At 46.3% G+C, this 19778-nt stretch overlaps 1 protein-coding gene across 2 annotated transcripts in view; it reads left to right on the forward strand.

The window, feature by feature from the left end:
- Nucleotides 1-19778, forward strand: part of LOC118770124 (SH3 and multiple ankyrin repeat domains protein 3-like) — a 289110-nt gene that overhangs the window by 111598 nt on the left and 157734 nt on the right. The gene's annotated exons all lie outside the window — the stretch shown is intronic.

Consider the following 19778-nt stretch of genomic DNA (forward strand, 5'->3'; position numbering starts at 1 on the left):
GTAGCTGTAAATGTAATCTGCTGCTTGTCCTCTCGGCTCATAATGTTGAAATGGCAGGCTTGTATTTTTTTTTCTGCTGTGAGCTTTTTGAGTTTGTTGTGAGTGTTTGTTATTTAAGCAGATGTGTATGCATTTTTTGTACCTCTACCTGTCTCAGCTCATAAACCAGGACTGTTTTTCTGCCTTTTAGCCAAACCGTGGAGTCAGTGTCAGTATTCCCAGGGGCCCAGAGACTTTGAATAAAAAATAGGGCTCCTCTCTCAGTTCTAAGTAGTTGCATTTCTCCTTGGTTTATGTACCTGAATGTAAGCCTATCTGAGAAATCCAGGATCACATGAATGTGTGCAAATGAATGAGGTGAAAGTGGAGGCCACATGTTAGGAAGCTATGGCATGCTGGGTTAGGGAAGCATTTGAAAATGAATTGTATGTCAAATGGATGAGTCAAGCATATATTTCAATCTGTGACTTTGATTTGAAGGTTGAAAGACTTGCATCATGTTGCACATGCTGCCGTTTGATTGTTTATAGTCTGTTGGAGTGGATAATTTTGCCTGTGGAGTGCTACATTCCTACTGTATTCTGTCTATTCAATACTGTAGAAATGCCTTTCAGTCCACAACAGATTAAGTCTTGGAATAACAGGGGATTCAAGTTCTCAGCCAATCAGTGTCACAGCTTTTCACACTAAATGTCATGGGAGATTGATATCTTGCTGTCCCCGTGTCTTTAACAGAGTAATGAAAATAAAACCAGTGTGACACAGCGTGTGCCACCAAGTCCCCCTTGAGCTCAGCTCATATTTGTTTGTGGGGCACGGATCCTGGGCCGAGCCTGTGGGAGTTGTTAGTTGGCGGAGTGTGTTGACTCTCTGTTGTTGGTGTGAGACTACCGGCACATCTATCATGCAGACGACACTTCTGTAAGCTCAGACTTTACTGTCAACAACTCTTCGCCCAGCGGACGTGCGTCGGCTTAGCCACGCCGATCTCGGCGGACCCTCGGATGACACTTTGTCGATCCTTCCGCTCGAAAACCCCTTGATCCCCGGCCCTTCTGTCTCATAAAGGGCTCTGTGTCTCTCCTCCCATCACGTCCAGCATCCTCTATGTTGGAATGTGATGTCACGCTGCGATTTTATCAATGAGCAACACCCAGTTTCTGCCGCACAGCTCCTGGCATAATAGCCCTGATAGGGGTCCACATCTTCCTTCCTGTCTGTGCTGAAGTGCTGTGGATTCTGTTCTATAGTCCGTTTGCATTTAGTCATTCTTTCGGACTGAGAGAGACAAAGCAGAGGTAAGCACGTGCATGTATTAAGCCAGCATGAGCAACGGCACATGCAGAAAGCACCAGACCACATCTGAGTATGTGTCAATCCATCACCCAGTGTTATAATAACTGGTGCCATACTGGCTATAATCAGGCATGTCTAATGAGCAGGCAGGCCTGGACCACATGATTGGCAGTTACAAAGATTCTACGCACATCAGTTCTGATTAGTATCAGAACTAAGCAAGTATTGATCTCACATCTTATAACAATTCACAAGCACGCACCTCCTTCTGTGTCAGGCTCAACAATGCGAGGACAGGACATTGAATTTAAATTACAAAAAAAAATGACATCTTTGTTGTGAATAGAATATCTTGTGTTGGGAACTAAATGACTGTGAGTGTAGCTCCACATAGCGGTATGGAAATGTATATTTACATTTATTCAAAGTATACAAAGTTTACATTTATTCAAACCTCCAAAGTAAAGTTAATTTGCAATACATTGCAGAGTGTTTTGAGACCACCGCGTGACACTGCTTTGTCCGTCGATTTCGAATGGCTATTTCCCTGACGTGAAACGGCTCAAAGCGCATTTTTTAGAAGGCAGCCTGTCAGGGGTGAGCCCATTTCCTTTCAACTGACTGGCACTTTTTAGCCAGATAACAATCCATAACTCTTGAAGCACTGTCGGGATGTCTCCTATTTCTGTCCAAGTAAAGATAGTGCAGTTATCTTAGCCTCTGCTTCATCTGAAAACTGCAACACAGTTTTTTTACAGCTACACCAGTGTGTATATATTATGTAACTGTGCAACTATGCTGTGCAGCAAGAGCACTGCTTTATTTTGAAATTGTTTTCAATTTGTCTCTTCACATCTCTGGATTACATTATGGGCCTCATTCTCCTTCAGGGAGAAAGTTTACCACCACTGCTGAAGTGCCTGTGAGGCTGTGGGATTCTTCCTTATTAATACGGTATCGCCATAGAAACATAGTATAATGATATTTCTTGTGGCATCCTTTATGCCTGAGCTGAGAGTACGTGTCTCTCAGCTCCTCTCTCTGCCCCCAGGGGCTGGCTGGTACAGAAAAGACTCCAGAGTCCAGTGTAAAAGGGTTCAATCTTTAGGCTCAGCGAAGAGTAACGGCTAGCACCTCCGGGGACTTCAACCATTGGAATGAATGAGGCTTCTGCAAAGCCTTAAAGTCCCCTTTTCTGAGGAGAGCACGTCTCTGGGCTGCCTGAGTTGCAGATGCCGTACGGTTGAGGTATAAGTTGGGTTTGGCGAGGTTGCCATTTTAAGGTGGTTGGGAGGTCATTCTGCATCTTATGTAGGTTGCACAGGAGGTAATTATGGAAGCAGGGAAGCACGTTTCTACTCACGTCTGTAAGTGGTAACATGCATCATAACAGGGCAGGCCAGTATTTCAGGTTTCCAAAATATTAAAGTATGATTGTAATAGCACTGTAGAATTTTATTATGTGAGGCATATAGCCCTTTAGTCACAAACAAACTGTTCTGAAATTGCATGTGCAGCAAAATCAAGTTACAATGAAATGGTTTTTCAGTGAACTGGGGCCATATGATGGTCATGGAAACATTAGCACAGAAACAAATGGCAAAATGCATTTAATTTGTAATTTTCCCAGAGCAAGATGTGTTGGGGGTGAGGAAAAGGGAAAAGGAACCAGGGCAGTACCTGGAAACGTGTTCCCAATGCCCATTCAAACAGAGAGACCTTTTCTGTTATTGCTTTGGATCAAAGGCAGCCCTGCAACCCTGTCTTACAATGCAAAAATGGTGCATTGAAAATAACATGGTTCAATACAAAGCCTAAATTGCAATACTTTACACTTCAGTAGCTCTGTAGCAGGTACTGCTGAGCTGGCTTATTCATCATCTACTGTTATGTCTGATTCCTGTTGATTTTAACGCTCTGTTTGCAAGCGGCGTTCATATAGTTGAGGCATTTCATAAAAGTGTCTTTTTTTAAAACGAACAGTACAGCAGATGCTGTTGTGGCTGGAAGCATTCTCCAGCAGGGTTCAAGTTTCCCCAGAGGATAGAGTTACGCTACAGACACACATTTGTACTCTATCTCTCCTCCAGCACTTTGGTCATGAATCTGCCAATATGTGGGAGAGACCGTGACACTGAGCTCTGCTTTAACACAAACACAGTGGTTGGAGTAAATGGTCATAGTTATCTTTCATTACAGCAGTTTCTACAATAATTACTGAAGGCTTAAAAAGGAAACTATAGTGCTGCTTGAACTACTGCAGAGACAAAGCTGGAGGGGTCCATACTGTTTACTTTACTACTGCTGAGGGGTCCTTACTGTTCTTTGCAGGAACAACTCAAGATGCAAAATATTCAACAAAAGGAAACCAAACATGTCAACTGAATACTCAGATGTGTATTTTGGGGCTGTCATGGTTAGGATTGTTCACCAGGTTGCAATCCTGCAATAGGCATGCATGCTAAATTGTCACAATACTGCAAAATATCTAGATGTATAAATTGATAAAGTATCAATAGTAAGCTGTATAAGTCACCCCAGAAATGCCCGTCTGCTAAGCAAATAAGTATTCTAAATGAAGTCAGTGCAATCTGTTTTATTGCCTGGCCTTATATTGGCTATTGGTTTCTTTGGGTACAGTAAGTGTTATTGATCCTGCATATGAAACGCTCCCCTGTGCCCACGTCTAAGCTTACTAATGAATTCTACCCAAGCCAAGCCAGGGGTGCCAGTAGCTTTGCTTCTCTTAAGGGAATCTCTGTCTGCCTGAAACAGCTGTTCATTGTTTTGTGGGTGAAGCTTAAAGTGCATCCTGGGAACTTAGACAAGGCCTGAATCCACAGGCTTGTGTTCTCCCTGGACCGTGTCTTGTTAGGAAAAGACTGGGTATTGTCTTCGCTACGATGCGGTCATTTGTTGGGGTGCATCTTTGGCACAGCACCCCTCAGCTTTCTCTTGTGAAACATCCTGTCTGTTTCCTTGCGTGTAGGTGACCCCAATTCCTCTCGTTCAAAGGGTTACAATGGGTCTTCAAGGGAGACGGGGAAAATACATTCGAATTCCTTACCCAAAAATTAAATAATTGAGGGCATGACTAACCTCATAGTTACTCATGACCCCTGGAGCTGTAAGGTACATAGGTAAAAGCCTGTGTTTGCAAATGCATGCTTGCAACTTTCCTGCACAGTTGTAATTGTCTGGTACAAGAGCACGCAGGAGCTCTTGAATCATGTTACCATCTGCAAAATGCACAGAGATTAGATCTGCATCTAAAGTATCGTCAGCAAGGCACTGCGAATGCAGCTGCTCGTTTGGATTGACTGATGCGTTCTGTGAGCAGAGGTTAGCCGTTATCATAAATTACTGGTGGAGGCATTCAGCCATGAGGCGTCCTCGCGCTGCATTACAAACAGAGAGGGTGTGAATTTGCACGTGTTGCATAAGAGCCTTTCTGTCATGTTTTTTTTTTTTTTCTTTTTTGTTTTTTTTATCATCTTGAAATTCAGCATCCAAGCAGGGCACAACTAAAAGAGATGGCGTACCTCTCGAAGGAGGCAATGGGAACGTCTTGGCATTTTGTCAACGGGCCGGAGAGCCTCACTGCACTGCTCCATCCATAGGGGGTTGGGGGGGTAGGGGGCGGGGGGCTGCGTCGTGCCAGTGAGGGGACTGTATCAGCCGAGTGCTAATCCCCTTATCTTATTGACATACTGTTTTTCATTTGCTGTATCGACTGGCACCGTTGGACCATGGCCAGCGATTGGCTCACCCCCTCCCCCCCAACCTAGCTCTCTTTCTTGTGGACAGCAGAGGTTGCTGTACGATGCAATCAGGTTAAGATTTGGCCTGCTTTAGAGACACTCCAAACCCCCCCGACACTTCCCACTGGGGGGTTTGGGAAATTTAATGTGGCTGATCTCTCTCTCCCTCAGATACATACTGTATATATTTAACTGGAGAGGATCGGAGCAGGACAAACATGGTGAGAGAAAGATCCCTCTACTTTCTCTGCACAAAGGCTGCACAGTTCACAAGAGTGTCTGATCTCAATGCAAAAAGACTGTCCTTTGAGCACATCCCTGACAGTGCTGAGGCATCTTCCACTTCTCCCAGTGTGGGTATGAGCCTGCCATAAGCATGTGGAAGGAAGAAAATGGCAGGACCCAATCAGTATGAAGCATTATGGTAATTTAATGTACAGTACTCAAGCGCACATTGTGCAGTCTGTGTACAGCCAATCCATCAGTGGACCTGCACCGTGGGAACAAGGCCATCTGAGATGGAGAAGTGGAGCTTTCTGTCTTGGTCTGGGAGCTGGGCCGAGTGGGATGTCTTCATTCCCGTGTTATTTGGTAATGAGTGCTCTGACCTCATGCCCAAAGCCTCTGGTGTAAAGTCAGCAAAAAGGGCCAGTTGTGGTCCTTTTTGATCTCGACATATGCTCTCCTGTAACTGGCACATTGATGTCACATGGCATATCTATACGAGTCAGGGCTGAGCTGCCATGAGGTATGAAGGCAGAAGCAATAGTCAAAATGCTTGTAGGCATTCTGTGTGTGTTTGTGTGTGTGTGTGTGTGTGTGTGTGTGTGTGTGTGTGTGTGTGTGTGTGTGTGTGTGTGTGTGTGTGTGTGCGCGCACGCATGTGTTTGGATATCACCTGTGTGGCCTTACAAAGCCATATATTATGTCTCTAACACTCACACAGGAGCAGAAGATGTGGGAAGAAATACAGAGACAGACCTTATGCTTCATTGATTCACTCAGTCGTTGGTGTTTGTCATTTGTGTTTGTGTGTGCATGTGCATGTTTGAGTATGAGAGAGACAGAAAGAGACAAAGAACAGTGTGTGCTTGCGATGAAGAGGGCTGGGTGTGTGAGTGTGAGAGACAGAGAGAGCTGTAAAAAAAAAAGCATGCTTTAGCGCATATCTTTATGATTTGGTTCTATTTGCTACAGTAATGAAATGGTCAAGATCAAATGGCCAGAGCACAAATGCTGATTGTCACTGAGGTTGTGTGCATAATAATGGTTTTAATAAACTATTGTAATACATGATATTAGAGGGCTGCACCCAGTACGGCTTGTCTGCCTTTCTCTGTCGCTCCTGAATGCAGTGGCAGACAGGGGCGTCTACTGAATCCAGCGCTGCACCACAACTGCCATACTCCTTTAAATCACTGGCACTGGCACTGTGCCATTCCCCGAACATCAAAGGCCGCCTGCCAGTCAACTCCACACGGCATACAAAGGAATACTCCTTACTCCGGGACTGCCAGTGAGCTGGAGTGTCTCCTGTCACCGTGGTGTTAAAAGAGTGTGAAGACGGGTTTCTTTTTCTTTCTGCGGATGAGACGGAGGACCAGAGGGGACAGAGGGACACTGCGGCGTGGATGTGACCCCGAGGGTGCTGCGTCCTCGGCGCCACCATGCAAGAGATTTGAGCTCTGCCGCGACATTCCGTTCGCACGGACCGTGGCACTTCATGGCTTTTGTCACATCGATCAGCCTGCTATTTCAGAGACGTCAAAAGCAGGCAAATTGGTGGATGGGTAGATGGGTAGGCAGGTCTTGGTTATTTTCAAGTGTTTTTGTGTGTGTGTGAGAGCGTCTGTCTCAATGAGCCTGTGTCTGTGTAATCAGCACAACTACACAATTAAATAGCATAGTAATTACTTAATTCAATTAAAATTTTTGTAGTAATTAAAAAAGTTGAGATTGAAGACATAAAGACCAAAAAGACAGTACCACTGTTTGGCTCTTCCTAGCTTATTTTACCAGTGTTGGTGCTTTCAGTGCAGGCAGCGAGTTGTGAATCTAAAGCCCGCAGCCGCTTGTGATCATTTATTGATGGTTTGCTGGGAAAAGAGGTGTGAGGAGAGGAGATAAATATGCCTCAACACGCCGATAGCGCGTCCGGCTCAATGCACTCAGTCCTACAGTGTAATTTTTCCACAGCATGTGACCTTTTTTTTCATGAGGGCACAGATCTGCAGAGTAATGGTGATTCTAATGCACGTGAGGAGATACTGCCTGCCTGATTGTTAGGATCCATCCATCTCTCCACAGTACCATTTTGGTGGAGTAACTGAGGGGCAGGTATCCACCTGGCCTTCCATCATTGTGTTTGTCTGTCAGACCTGACCACACGCTACCAGCCGTAGTGGGATGCAAAGTAAATGCCCTGCAGGAGGCTGGGGCAGTGACCATGCTGAGATTATGCAGTTTGTGTGTGTGTGAGTGTGTGTGAGTGTGTGAGTGTGTGAGTGTGTGTGAGTGTGTGAGTGTGTGAGTGTGTGAGTGTGTGTGTGTGTGAGTGTGTGTGAGTGTGTGTGAGTGTGTGTGAGTGTGTGAGTGTGTGTGAGTGTGTGTGAGTGTGTGTGAGTGTGTGTGAGTGTGTGTGAGTGTGTGAGTGTGTGAGTGTGTGAGTGTGTGAGTGTGTGAGTGTGTGAGTGTGTGAGTGTGTGAGTGTGTGAGTGTGTGTGTGTCTGTGTGTGAGAGAGAGAGAGAGAGAGAGAGAATCTTCTGCTCTGTGGCTTAGCAGTGAAGAGCCTGTCGGGTTGTACCACTGAGTGTGACAGTATGGCTGAAGGTATCCATGTGTGTCTAAGCACTGCCTTTGCCTTGTTGGAGCTGAGCCAAACCTGTGGTCAGTGGGTGTGATAGGCTGGCGCTGCCTACATTAGGTCATGTTGCAGTAGTACACATGCTGCTGCTCTGGATACAGACCATGTGAAAATATGTATGGGGCACACACACACACACACACACACACACACACACACACTCTCCCTCTCTCTCTCACACTTTTCCCTTCTTCACTCACACATTCACTCACTCATTACCCCATGCACACACACACACACACACACACACACACACACACACACACACACACACACACACACACACACAGACACACACACAGACACACATACACACACACACGCCACAATGAAATACACACAGGAACCATTTCTCTCATACATGCACACGCACACAAATATCTAGGAGCTCAGAGAGAGCGCTGCTCATTGCGGGAGAATTCAGTGAAGCCCATTAAAAAAACACTCACATGCCGTTGTCTCTCAGCAGAGAGAGCGAGAGAGCAAGAGGCAGAAAGAGAGAGAGACGCGAGGGAGCTTCTGCGCTGAGGGCTACCTGATATCGCTCTCTGCTTCCCGAGTCGGGCAGACACAAGCGCAGCACCGTGCTTTAGCTCCTCTTGCCAGCTGTTTCCAGTCACTGGCTGGGGAGTTCCACCTGGGCCCCGCCCCCCCCTCTCTTCTGCACAGCTGTAGCTGCAGAGGTCCCGGCCAATGGGCACGCAGGACCCGGCCTCCCCCCTGTGAGTGACAGCCCCGGAGGAATTCCAGCCAGCCGAGTGGGATCCCAGTGCTCTCTGAGAGTGAGGAGCAGACAGCCCCGTGGAGCGCGTCTGCACTGGCGGGGGAATATCCCGCATGTGGGAACTGCCTTTGAAAGCCAACCCCCCCCCCCACCCTCTCGTATTCAGGCACCCTTCTTCATTTCAATCACAACTGCTGCCACTCCCCCTTCAACATCACTGCTGCCACCACCCTCAGCCCCCCTCCCTCACTGCCTCCCTCCCTCGCTCTCCCTCCCCCTTCCTTTCTCACTCACTCCGCGTCTGGATCCCGCGAAACTGCCCGTCCGTCTCTGTCCGCCGGTGCGCGTGCTACTCAAGAGAGAGGGAGAGACAGGGAGGAGAGAGAGCAGGAGGAGGAGGAGGAGGAGGAGGGGAGGAGGAGGAGGAGGAGGAGAGCCGGTGGACCTCGCCATGTGGACCGCACTTCGGCTCGCCGGCTGCCGCGGACGCCCAGCCTGGTGACCGCTGAACGGTGATGGGTTCGGCTCTGGGGAGGAGAGAGAGGAGAGCTCGCGGGGACAAGGCGTCCAGATGCAACAGTAAGGTATCCCACTCTGTCGTCGCGGTCGGCTCCGCTTTCCCGCCGCCCCCTCACCCCTCCGCACCCCCCGCGGGCAGCGACGCGTGGCTCCGCAGCGCTCGCTGCTTCCCCGGAATGTCAATGTGCTCCGTGTGCCGGGACGAGCTGCTGCCTCCTACCCGGGACGGCAAAGCACTTCCCCCTCCGTTTCGGCGATCTCGCGGCGGCATGCTTTTCAGAGCAGCGCTCGGCAGCTAGACCCGCCGGCGCTTTAATTGCGTTAAAAGTGCAGAAGTTGGAGCGGGAGGCTGAGTGATGCATCGGTACGTGTCGCTAGGCACTCGGTCCGCTCAGCGGTGTGAATAAGACTCGGCTGATGAGAGGTGACTGCTTGCTGATGGGAGACACGCCGTGGCATGCTCTTTAATTGTTGTCTAAGAATGTCTCATTGACGGAGCTTTTTTTTCCCCAGTTGCATCCCAAATGCGCTTCCCTGATCAATGGCATCTGACAGACAACAGCTGTCGTGCGCGGAGATGTTCACAGCTTTCGGGTCTGTTCTTTGACAATGGGCTCATTTGTGTTTGATGCATTTTGTTTCTTCTTTACAAAGTCATGGCATTAATTGGAAGCACATTGAAAAATGTCAGATGCGATTGCTGCATGTTGTTGCTGTGATATCACCCTGTTGGAAAACCATATTGACAATGAACCAGCAATACGCCAGTGGGGATCTGCACTTGATGGAGAGCCATCATTACAGCAATAATAGGTTTGGAGTGATCTGTCAGTCCTGTGTAAGGTGTACTGAATTCATGTGCTTTGTGCAGCTGATGTAATGGTTTCTGTCTGTAATACAAGACTGGTCATGTCAGAAACTTCGTATTGTGACTCTTGTCACTGTGGAGGCTGTGCTTGGTGCTGCACATGCAGTGCTTTTTATGCGGTGGTCTTGGGCATGCCTGAATAAGGCAAGTTTGTGCAGCCAGGTCATCTTAGAGCCACCAATTTACAGCGCCTGCAGTGTGTCTGATGATGTCATAATCCATGAAAGAATTCTGAATTCCCTCCACAAAACTGATCTGTGGATATGAGAACAGTACACCTTGCACCTCCTGAAAGTGCACACTCATTGTGAAAGTGGACTATCACCATCATGACAGTGCATCCTTGTTGGAAAGTGCATACTTATCATCAAAAGATATTTAAAGGGACAATGCAGTTGGAAATTTTTGCAGTTCATTTTTGTTATTTCATGTTGTCCAAATATTTCAGAAACAGCCCAGTTGCCAAAACTAGGAGAAAATTTTGTTTAATATTGTCTGTTTATTGTCTGTTTATGCTATGAAGCTGGATTTATGTAGAAGATTTAGTTTGAGTGCCTCAAAATATATATACATGATAGATGCATGTGTAATCATATCTAATTGATCAGATCATCCAGGAATTCGGTATCCCAGGGCTGCTCAGCTGTGGTTCAGTGTTAGCTAGCTACTATTTCATCCGTTGACACCTAAACATCAACAGTGAGTCAAAGTCTTGACTGAACCGGTTTAGCATCTTGGGTGTGCTGGTTGTTTAAGGAGAGCTGTAAACTCTGTGGGGCTGAAGGCCCCCCCCCAGAGCTAGATCTGAGCAGTGAGGCTCCTCCACCTCCTGAAATGGCTGTATCTGGCTGTCTACTGCAGACAAGGCGGAGTTAGAGTTGGACTCTGCAGAGTTTTGAAGCGGGGAACCCCCTGGTCACCAGCACGCCTGTTAGGTTCAGGCAGCAGGTCAGCTTTCATTAACTCCTGGCCAGTAATATAGAGAGGCTGAGGCTTCCGTCTCCTGTTTCGTACGGGACGGCATGGAGATGACGTGATGAGGGGACACATTTGGAAGAGTGCCCTCTGTACCGGCTTGTCCAGCAGGAAAACCCTGTTAGCACTGAAAGGCTCCTTTATAGTACGTGCTGCCAGGACATGCAATTAAAGGGCCTGGCGGGGAGGGGAGGGTTGGGGGCAGGGGAGGGGGTTCTGAAAGCAAGCTCCGCTGTCACCTGCAGGCACACATGCCCAGCTGTCAACAGCGCATTAGAGCCACCTGATGTTTTCCCATTCACACGGCTTTCTGCGCGAGTGCCGTCATGCGGCCCGGTGCTTGAGTGATGTTATTTACAGTACCTGTCTAATCCCTGAACAAGGCAGGATGGACCTGCTGGGATTAGCCATTCTTGTAATGGGAAATAACTTGTTCCAGCGCAGTAGATTTCCCCTGTCCCAAAGTCGGGAGGTATCTGTTAGATTTTAAGGATTTGTAGTAAGCTCGAGCTCCACTGGTGCTGCATTAGTCTGGCATTACACAAGTTGTTTTGCTTACCACAAGCACTTATTCCTAATCTGTGTGTTTCACCTTATCTGCTTAAGCATCTGGCTATTTACTGAAGTAATTCAGGGTGACCACCTTGTTCAATGGTACAACAATAGTGTTGCAATAGAGGTTCAAACTTGCAATCTCCTGGTTATCACTGCCAAATCTGTACTGGAGTGAGATGTAAGGCATCTGCTGCAGACGTCTTAAGCAGTGTGGAAACAGTGTCCTATGTAAGGTTTTTAGAACGTAGCACTGTCAGTATCCACACTTGTGGAGCATATTCCTGTTTTTTTTAAAGACTGAAAGAGGATTCTGTTTATTAACCTGTGCGAAGCGTGCCTAATTTAAAATTGACACAGACTTGATGAGGCATTATCAGAATAGTGTTACTGGAGCCATGCCTGGTTACATAAATACTGCAGATGAGTGGCCAGTGAGTGAATTGGTGTCAGCCGGGGGATATTGGAACGAAGCCGTGATGATTGTTTGCTTTGGACAGTGGCTCTCTTGCGGTCTGCACGCACGGCCTCTCTCTATCTTTTGCTTTCTTCCGCACTCTCTCCATTTCTTGCAGTCGGCTGCTGTCATAAGTGAAGGGGAAAAGAACGAAGGAAGGAAATGTGTGCGTGAAGAATAACTGATGCTCTGTGTTCCACTTTCAGTTTACCGTGATGCTGTCATACAGTTTACCATGATCACTCTTACTAGAATCACAGCGTGTGGTCATTGCTTACTTTGTGGTTAAATATCTTTCCGTATTGCGTTTTTAAATGATGAGTCATCTTGAAATTCTACGGTCAGGTACACACAGCTCAACATTTTGAAATGCCAGATATTGTTCTCTTCCCACAGTGCATTCTCCACCTTATGACCAGGCATGGCCTGACGTTAACACTTAAGGGAGATACAGTGACAATGTTCTATTGTTTGTCTGTAATCAGATGCAAATCAGGAATAGGGTTGTTTTTGTTGGTGTGGTTGTCCTTTTGGCATGCAACCAGGATGTTTTGACACTGCAAAAAATAAATCTGCATTTCCGTCAGATTTAGCATCACAATAAATGTTTATACATATGTTCTACTGATTTCACCTACAGGGTCAGTACTGACCTAGCTCAGTATTTACATATGATAATCAGTCTGTTCACAGTCATAGCAAGTACCAGGTTACACAAAGCAATTTTCCCTTTCTTTTGCATTATCACAAAGTTGGAAGTGATTGACATTAACCAAAAACAATTGTTTTACAAAAACCAATTACCCAAAAAGTCCATGCTTAAATACATTACTCAGACCTAAAGGCAATAGGTTCAGGTTATTACAGTTATTACGGTTGTTATGGTTCCTTGCTTTGTGGTTATGTGCGTGTCTGAGTGCAACTAAAGTCCTCGGTGTAGATTTCAGACTGATGATGCCGCATTGCCCCAAGGCAATGCTGGATAATTGGTCGAAAGGTGCCAGGCGGTGGCTTGGTAGGGTGTGAGGGAGTGCGGGGCAGGACAGATCCGGGTGCTGCCTCGGGCGCCCCGGTCCCCCTGCTCGGCACATGACCTCTACTGATTCAGCTTTTCCTTTCAGCGGCTGCGAACTGATGATGCCCTAGCATTCCTGCCATTCCCATCATCCCCCCCCCACCCCCCCCCCCCCCCACCTCACAGAGCTGACCGACACAAACGGGAGCAGGTTGTTGTTTTCCCTGTTGGGTCTGAATGACAGACGCCAACTTTGTTGTTGACCGCCTCAATAAAGGGCCCAAATCGCAGCACAATAGACACTGTACTGATATTTCTGTGTTGTGAGTTGAGTGGTTTTGAAATCAAATGCGTTTTGAAACCAAATTCTTTCTGAGTGCTCTGAGGCCCCAGCGTCCTACCGGAAAGCACCAGACGCTCTCGGCTCCAAGTGGAGTAGAGTTTAGCCGCCACTCTGTGAGCGCCCAGAGCGATAGGGCAAGATGGCGTTGAAAAGGGAACGCTGATCTTAGGCATTTTTCAGCAGCACCTTTAAGTGTTTGTCAGTGCAGCGGGAAAGAGTGCGGGTCAGCGAACACGAGCTGACAGGACACCTCAGCGCCGGCCGTGGTGTGAATTTCACACTGGCATTTACACCAACCATAAAACTGATTGCCACCCCCCCCGCTCAGCCAAACCACGACTCCACCCTCTCTGCGGACCTCGCGCTTTTCTCATTCAAAGCATCGACCTGTGCACAGACGCATTCTACAATCCATTACATGTCAACGCAACATTTATTAGTGTCAACGCGTTAACCTCAGAGCACTTTACATGCGAGCCCTGCTGTGATTTTTCTAACACGCGGCATGTGGTCCCCCCACACCTTTGTGGGCCCTTAATGATAGACATGATGTGTGGTTATGAAACGCGGACAACGCATGCATTAACCTTTCATCGCACATTACTACTTCCTCAATGGGCTTTCTGCGTCGTTCAGGGAACGTTTGTATGGGCTGAATGATCATCAGTGGGAGGACGGGCTGGAGCTCTGGGCTGGGTGAGGAGGGGAAAAAAGGGGGAGTGTGGGACAAAACAGCAAGGGGTTATGTGTGTGTGTGTTTGTGTATGTGTGTGCGTGTGTGTTGGGGCGCTCAGGTACTGCATGCCTGAAAGAGAGCCCAATAATAATGAGATGAACTCCTCCGTGTTTCCGGTGGGAAGGGTGGAGAGCAGCCTCAAAGCCCTGCAGCTGTATCTGTCAACAAAAGGCTGGGGATACAGCCAGCGGGCAGCAGTGTCCTGTGTGCACCATGTCACTCAGCGGGAGGGACCCCGATAGCGGACGGACTGAGGTCAGAGTGCATTAACCTTCATGCTGTTTCAGTTGGTACTACCCCTTTTAACCCAACAAGGGGCACCGACCCAGCTAATTTGTGCTTTCTTGTCCTTTGTAAATTAATTTGTTTTTTTTTTTTGGGGGGGGGGTGTGAATGAGCTTGTAGGCTTAACTTTGCGTAATCTAATATTATCTGACAGAGAGGCCTCTACATTTTGACTTACTGTTGGTATTATAAGAGTGTTAGTATTTTCAATTCATAGAGGCACATTACATCTAACCTTTAACCTCTCCATTGGGAAATAATTGCTAATCCTCCAATCAAATTGTTTCAGATTCAGGAGGCAACGGTCACATCCTAACAATTAAACACATTTATCATTCTTTCTGTGTGGAATTTAATACCAGCCCCCGTCTGAGTTTTACTGCTTTTCCATTAATGGTAGAAAGTAAAGTTTTGTTGCTGGGTGCCTGAGCAAATGTTTGGCTAAAAAAGCCTGGCGTCTTCATTCAGACTGGGTGGGGTTAAGTGAAGGGGTAGGCTATGTCCAGGCCCATCCGTGTGCGCTGCTCTGTGGTCCATGTAAATGTTTTCCTCCACAGTGGTTTTGCCGTGTTGCGTAATGGCGCGCTTCGCCCTGTGAGTGGCTCTTTCACTGACCCGCCGTGTGGATAGAGAAACGCATCAGAAGAACCGGCCACAATGGCCTTGGTCCCCCTTCTCTTTCACTCTGCCACACTGCAAAGGTCCGTTGTGACTACCATTCTCAGTTCACGGCGTGTGCAGGGCAAACACAGTGTGTACTTCAGCCGAGGCAGGGAGAGGGAGCCGGGCTGTCTGTTGCCTGGCTAGAGCCCTGGCCACGCTGTGGCTCTGCTGTAATTACGAGCAGGCTCTGAGTTCCCCAGGAAAGCCCGGAGCGCTGTCACGGATTCTGCCTCCTCTCTCACTTCTAGGGGCATTTTAACTAGCATCGTTCGAGCCTCAGAGTGTCGGGCATTTTCTGAAAGGCTGTCGGTGCTGCTTATGTGAATTGGGGCAAACTGTCTAGATTGCAGTTGATGAACAGGAATGAGAGCAAAAGTAAAAAGATACTGTCTAAAACCAAGCCATCAAATGCATTGTATTTTAAATTGAATGTTCTCTGCCTGCAACGTTGAACCCAATCTCCCACAGCCGAAACATTCTAGTCTAACAGTTTGAATGGTGACCGCACCTTCTTAGCTTAACTAGGAAGGAATGTAGTGTGTTGTCTCCCAAAGTGATAAACAGTTTCTGATAGTTCTGTTTTGAGACCTAAATGTACTGAATACCATATTGTATTTTGCAAACACATACACAAGGCATAGTCTTGAGGCAAAGCTTACATACTGTAGATGCTGTCATTTTTTAAGCTCAAGTCAGCACTTGTCTTTATACACCACACTGGATTCATGGCCACACTGGGACAAGGGCAATGTATTGTCCACTCAGCGTTTAGTTTGAAAGAGGGTGTGAAATATTTCCATCTGTCAGAGGGAGTGAGGAACACTGCTCTGTAAAACATGAGTTTTGTTTGACAAGCGACACGCCACCGCGTGTTTCAAAAGCTGATCCTCTGTGGACAGATCGGCCTGGGCTCGCTGTGGAATGGGAAACAACAGCACGAGGGGTCCGTAAAACAGCATGGACAGGGGTGCATTTCCAGGGGGTTGCTGTGGTAACGAGACTCATCCGCAGCGAGAGTGCGCATGTGAGAGAGAGAGACGGGCTAATTTGTAGGCATGGATTGGGTGCAGGCTTTCTAATATTTTAAAGAGGCTCTGACTGCCACTTGCCTACAGTCATTTCCCATATTTCTGACCTCTCCAGCAGTCCCTGACCCTTACACACGCACACACACACACTCTCACACACGCATACACACTGCATGCCTTAATGTCGCTGAACGTGCCACCTCCTCTTTACACATTGGGATGATGCTCCCCTCTGATTCACTTCCCTGTCAATGTGTCCAGGTCCTGCTCTGCTGGTCAGCTTTGTGGAGCTTGCTCCAGTGTGTAAGGAGTGCAAGACACCTGTAGCGTGTTCTATGCAGTCTTCCCAGCCTCTGCTTTCCTCAAACAATAGGCTGAATCTTAATCCCTCCCAGCCTGTAGCCAGCAAGACAGTCCTTTAATAACCTCTAATAAGTTCACAGTCCCAGCATCCCCGTGGGGCGATTTTAAATGGGCCACATTTTATGTGAAAGGTTAATTCATTTCATTTACTCAATTATTTCAGCCATGTTTTAAAGTTCATATTGTGCCGGGTTTTTCCCCTGCAGTAGTTTAAAGAGAAGAACTCCCTGCTGGAAGACTCATTGCAGCTTCATAGTATGGTAGAGTCTATCCAGGCTTGGAGTGAAGCGAAGTGGTTCATCATATCATAATTCCAGGTTTGAATCCCAGACTGTGCATTGCTGCTGTGTACCTTTGAGGAGGGGTTCTGAAGCATCTTAAGCAGTATTGTTTCAAATTGTTTTAGAATGCACACCAAATGCATAATATGTACATATGAATAGATAATAAGCTGTATAGCATTAGATAAGGGCATTGGGCAAAGCTAATGAAAAATGTAGAGAATATATGCACAGGGAAAAGTAGTGCTACCATGCTCAGGTAATGAGTAATTCAGGGACGGTTCATTGTGTTCTGGTGATTTAAATACATATGGCTGCCTGAAACCACATATACAGCGGCAGATAAAGAAATGTGACAACGGTGTAAGAAAATCATGTTTTACTTTTAGAGGAAGAAGTATATTTTTTGTTCAAGATACATCTGAAGACACAGCTCTTCCATACTCACCCGATCACCTGGAGCACTACCGCCAGCAATTTCTCATGTCTTACACTTTGTTTTCCTTTTCTAAAAAACTCAGATCTAATGGTTTAATGCACTCGTATCTCGAGCAGCTAACTTATACCCTGTCTGGCTAACTATTGAAACCTGGTAAAGCAGCATTTTCAAATATTGTTGACTCCTTGTATGGCTTTTTGCTCGTGTTGTACTCTCCCTCTCTTGTAAGTCGTTTTGGATAAAAGCAGCTGTCAAATGAATAAATGTAAATGTAAAGATACAGGCAGTTGGAGAGTCATATGGAAAGCCAAAATGATGTGTCACCTTGAAATCAGTCATATAACATCACATAATACATTTAATTACATGTTAACCGAATACACTAATTTACTCATGTATGTTTGTGTGTTGTATACATCTTATTATGGTTTCTGCATCAGGCTTCAGTCATGAAGCAGCAGTCACCGCAGTGAACCCTCTTTTTCTCTAATATCGAGTTTAAAAGATGACTTAGATTTCCAAATGGCCCTGAGTGGCATTAATTATACTAATGGATAAAAGATAGGCAAAAGTATGTGTAAGTGTCTACTTCTTTGCTCTGCCATATTTCTCTTAATTGCAGATGCTAATGATGTGCTGGGCTGTTTGTTTAAGTATCTAGTTTAGAGTAATTAGAGCAATGGTGTGAAGAGAATGGACAATGTCTCCTCTTACAGCCTTTTATCCATGACTGTGGCTGTATAAACATGCCGCTAGGTTTGTTCTGTGAGCTTTGCACTTTGTTTGCTTCACACTTTGTTGTACACTTTGAAAATTAACCCATAGCCTGTTTATCATTATGTTGCCACTTACACGACACACAAATTATGTGTTTTGGAGAGGCTCTTGCGTGTTGTCACTAAATTAGCATGCAAATTCACACTTCATCCATTTACAAAGCTGCATATTGAGGTTAATCCAGGTTAGGTGCTTTGCTGAGGGGCACAGCAGGAGTTATCTTCCTGGCATATGACCCTACAGTCTCCTCTGACTGATATTTGACTATCACCGTCAGAGACGCACAGCATGTGTGGAGAATATTGCTGTTTGAGGGCTGCTATCCTTAATCAGCTCTCGTTTGACAACTGCTGCCATACTACCGTTGAGAAGAGATAACAAGCATGTGGACACGTCAGCATACAAGCATAAACCAGTGTGTGACATATGGGCCTGTATGGAGGTGGGGTCAGTGTTTCTAGTCATGTGACCCCATACAGCCTTTTCTTTCAGGTCGTCAGGGTGAGCGTCACCTCCTTTCAAATTTTACTGTTATCATAAAAACTGTAAATTCAAATTATAAGATTTATTAGCAAATCAAGGGTTTGGAGCTGACAAAAACAGGTCCAACCCTTTAAAAACATTTTTTAATCAAATGGTCACCTTCTGTTCTTCTCTTATGGTATCTCACAGTCAGTGCATTCTCTGTGACACCTTCAGTCGATCGCTGCGTCTCTGCCACAGCCTCTCTCTGCGCTGCTAATCCCCCTCTGCCTCACACCGGCGATAATATGTTTCACGCATCTCGCAGTTATAGCGGCAACCCGTTGCTCATCGATCTTCCTGGCTGGTCCGCAGAGGAGATTCACATTTCCACACGACGATTGCCTGTAGAGATTTTGTTCAAGCAGCCCATTCATAACCTGCCTCCTGTTCACTCAAATTCCCAGAATGAAATAGAGGAAAAGGATTCATTTGTTGGTAGGGGATAACTACTGCTGCTGTTACACTGTTGGATGTACGCTGTGCTTGATTGACACTGTAGTAATGGCACCAGAATATGTATGCCTGTTTCACCACGCTTCACTGCTTGCCCAATGACATGGTTCACCTTCGCTGTCACTTAAATGCATACAAAAAGTATAAATGCATTGGTAAAAATGGGACGGCAGTGTATCGCATTGGGAGCAGAACTTGTAACTGAAAGGCTGTCGGTTTCATTCTCCTCTGGGGCACTGTTGTTATACCCTTGGGCAAGGTACTTAACCCCAAATTGCCTCAGTAAATATCCAGCTGTATAAATGGGCAACATGTAAAAAACTGTAACCTATGCGCATCTGCTAAATACCAGTAATGTAAAAACATTATTGCCAATTATTAATGTTATCATCAACTGCTTTGCAGTGCCAAGTAGACCTTATTCACCCTTGATTTATGAACGCTCATCAAGTATCATTATACATATCAAGACTGTAAAGCATTTGTTGACTTGTTTTGCAGTGCCTGTTTTAAACTCATTTTGTTAGGGAAGAAATTTGTCTAATTTAGGATAGGCACTGTAATAAATGTTAATGATTTATTAATTCACTAACTAATGGTTAATTGATGGGAGCTTAATATAAAATACTGCCACATTTGCAGCCTTGGCAATGCGTGCTGTGCTTAAATTGCCGAACTGATGCCGTTCACTGTTCAAAGCAGGTTCACCCCCCCGGTTGCCAAGTTGTCTCTTGGAGTGCTCTGAGACGGCATCCTGCAAATTGCGCAGATGAAAGTGTGAACCGCTGAAAATACGCCAGTGTCATTTTCATTTAATCTTAAGCAAGGGAGAGGGCTACGGCAGAGGCCCATGT

This window comes from Megalops cyprinoides, chromosome 23, assembly GCF_013368585.1.
Source record: "Megalops cyprinoides isolate fMegCyp1 chromosome 23, fMegCyp1.pri, whole genome shotgun sequence".
In the NCBI taxonomy this organism is placed as follows: domain Eukaryota; kingdom Metazoa; phylum Chordata; class Actinopteri; order Elopiformes; family Megalopidae; genus Megalops; species Megalops cyprinoides.